General features: G+C 50.7%; 1 pseudogene; it reads right to left on the reverse strand.

Annotated features, from left to right (window-relative positions):
* Positions 1-1,037: 1,037 nt before the first annotated feature.
* On the reverse strand, positions 1,038-1,338 carry LOC144497757 (succinate dehydrogenase cytochrome b560 subunit, mitochondrial-like; annotated as a pseudogene).
* Between the last annotated feature and the right edge of the window lie 1,978 nt (positions 1,339-3,316).

The following is a 3,316-nucleotide window of genomic DNA, read 5'->3' on the forward strand; positions in this document are numbered from 1 at the left end:
CTGGACGGGAGCAATACACCTTCATTCCTTCTTTAGATGTCTCCATTTCAGGAAGGAGGTGCTCCCTGAAATCTGTCACCTGTCACTGGCAGGCGTCCATCCACACAGTAGCATAACGTTAAAGGCTGTGATGGTGACTGAGGCCATGAACTTTCTCCCCTCACAGTCCTTTCAGGCTGAAAGAAAGGATCTCTCAATATTTCACAGATCACCTTCTATTGTTTTGTGAGGGAGGTGACTGACACTTCGGGGGTGATCTTACCAGAATTTGGCAATGTATTGTTTCCTGTGAGAAAAATGGAGTGAATCCCGCAGACAGATCTGGCACAATTTCAGACCAGATCTTGAGGTTTCTGCACAAATGTTTGTATGCCCACGAGAATCACACCGCACCCGCAAAGCCCTCCCTGTGGTTCGCCCACCCTGGCTCCACTTAACCGCAGCAATCACCAGGAAGCCCGTATAAACGGCTCCCCAGCACTTGTTCTAAATCAATTGCAGGGGATGGCAGCCAGGAAGCCTGCACCTTGATTCTTAGAGGGGGACCTCAGCAGAATGCTGGATGGAGTGCAGCAGAGGCGGGAAACACTCTAATCCCGCTCCAGGAGACAGCCTCCCACCAAGATCACCACCCCCGCCTGGGATGCAATGGCAGCCCTGGTGAGTGCCAGCTCACTGCAAAAGAGGAGGGGGCAGCAGTACCACAAGAAGATGAACGATCTTCTTCGCTCAACCAGGGCAAGTGAGCCTCATGCAGTCTTCTATTGGACCCCCTCACATCCCCCTCGCAGCTCCAATTTCATCTCTCACCCAGCCACTTCAGGCTTTGCCAACACTTATAAGGAGGCCTCTCCCCTAAACACCATGTCCCCCCCCAACTCGCTGGATGCTCCTCACACTCCAGCTCCCACTCAAGACCCATGCCTGCCACACCTCATCACCCTCATTTATTTCAGAGTTCCAATGTTTTTATTTCAAGCCAACATACAGAGTCAGGGCTTTCTCGTACCTCCCTCCCGCCCTCCGTTCACCCCTGACCCAGTTTCCAAAGAAGTCCCGTCACATGGCCGCAGGTCCAGTATAGCTGGTGATGGTGAGTGCCATCACCAGGTATCCCGTCCTCTCCACTTGTGGCAGTTTCAGAGCAATTCCCAAATCCAAGGCCAGGTGCCGGACACCATTCCAGGTGTGCTAAGCGAACGGGAAGCAGACGCTGAACTTGCTGGTGTAGATCAGAGTGTGAGACAGCTCCAGACTCTGGAACAGATCCATGTAAATGGTGAATCCCAGAATCGGTCCAGCTCCTTCTTGGCACTGGTTGTCATGGGTACAGTCCATCGTGCACCAAAGGCAGGAGCGACTGGAATCCGCAACCAACAATGGTCAACTGCCCTTAGCTGATGTCAAGACATCAGCCGATTCAGCCTATCTGTGTCACTGCAGGGCAAATCAACCATAACAAGTGTGAGCAAGCACACCCAACCAGAGTGATGCTGGAGCTCAGAACCCTCACGCTATTTGAGAGCAATTGAGCTGACCAAAAAGGAGGAAGAGTGTGCCTGCGCTGATTCTGATGTGGGGGCAGCAGGCAAACATAACAATCCTCAAGACATCCTGCCATTCTCCAAGTCTCAAGTGAGTAATCAATGTTCCCTCCATATCCCATGTGATGCACTAATGCCATCTCCCTTCTCTTGTAGGCAAAGCAGCTGAGCAGCCCAGACCATCCTCGCAGCCTCTGGACCCAATGGATACATGATGTGGAGATGCTGGCGTTGGACTGGGGTGAACACAGTAAGAGTTTTAACAAAAGCAGGTTAAAGTCCAACAGGTTTATTTGGTAGCAAATACCATAAACTTTCGGAGCGCTGCTCCTTTGTCAGGTGGAGTGGAAATCTGCTCTCAAACAGGGCACAGAGACACAAAATCAAGTTACAGAATACTGATTAGAATGCAAATCTCTACAACCAACCAGGTCTTAAAGATACAGACAATGTGGGTGGAGGGAGCATTAAGCACAGGTTAAAGAGATGTGTATTGTCTCCAGACAGGACAGCCTGCAAGTCCAGGGGGCAAGCTGTGGGGGTTACTGATAATGTGACATAAATTCAACATCCCGGTTTAGGCCGTCCTCATGTGTGCGGAACTTGGCTATCAGTTTCTGCTCAGCGACTCTGCGCTGTCGTGTGTCGTGAAGGCCGCCTTGGAGAACGCTTACCTGAAGATCAGAGGCTGAATGCCCGTGACTGCTGAAGTGCTCCCCCACCTGAAGAGAACAGTCTTGCCTGGTGATTGTCGAGCGGTGTTCATTCATCCGTTGTCGTAGCGTCTGCATGGTTTTCCCAATGTACCATGCCTCAGGACATCCTTTCCTGCAGCGTATCAGGTAGACAACGTTGGCCGAGTTGCAAGAGTAGGTACCGTGTACCTGGTAGATGGTGTTCTCACATGAGATGATGGCATCCGTGTCGATGATCCGGCACGTCTTGCAGAGGTTGCTGTGGCAGGGTTGTGTGGTGTCGTGGTCACTGTTCTCCTGAAGGCTGGGTAGTTTGCTACGGACAATGGTCTGTTTGAGGTTGTGTGATTGTTTGAAGGCAAGAAGTGGGGGTGTGGGGATGGCCTTGGCGAGATGTTCGTCTTCATCAATGACATGTTGAAGGCTCCGGCGGAGATGCCGTAGCTTCTCCGCTCCGGGGAAGTACTGGACGACGAAGGGTACTCTGTCCACCGTGTCCCGTGTTTGTCTTCTGAGGAGGTCGGTGCGGTTTTTCGCTGTGGCGCATCAGAACTGTCGATCGATGAGTCGAGCGCCATATCCTGTTCTTATGAGGGCATCTTTCAGCGTCTGGCGGTGTCTGTTGCGATCCTCCTCATCCGAGCAGATCCTGTGTATTCAGAAGGCTTGTCCATAGGGGATGGCTTCTTTAACGTGTTTAGGGTGGAAGCTGGAGAAGTGGAGCATCGTGAGGTTATCCGTGGGCTTGTTTGCATCTCCCAATGGATACAAGCAGCTCTGAGGGAGACTTCTCCAATCTTTAACTCATCAGTACATGCATGGGCGCAGCAGAGTCTGCATTCTCTTCAGTGCATGCATGGGTAGCAGAACTTTTAATTTAATTTATTTATTAGTCACAAGTAGGCTTACATTAACACTGCAATGAAGTTACTATGAAAATCACCCAGTCGCCACACTCTGGCACTCTGGCTAGCAATTAATATAAAAAATGATAGTAAAAGTTTTTATAAATATATAAAAAGGAATAGAGTGGCTAGAGTGAATGTTGGACCCTTGGAGGACGAGAGGGGGGAGTTA

Source organism: Mustelus asterias, chromosome 8 (genome assembly GCF_964213995.1).
Source record: "Mustelus asterias chromosome 8, sMusAst1.hap1.1, whole genome shotgun sequence".
Taxonomy (NCBI): Eukaryota; Metazoa; Chordata; class Chondrichthyes; order Carcharhiniformes; family Triakidae; genus Mustelus; species Mustelus asterias.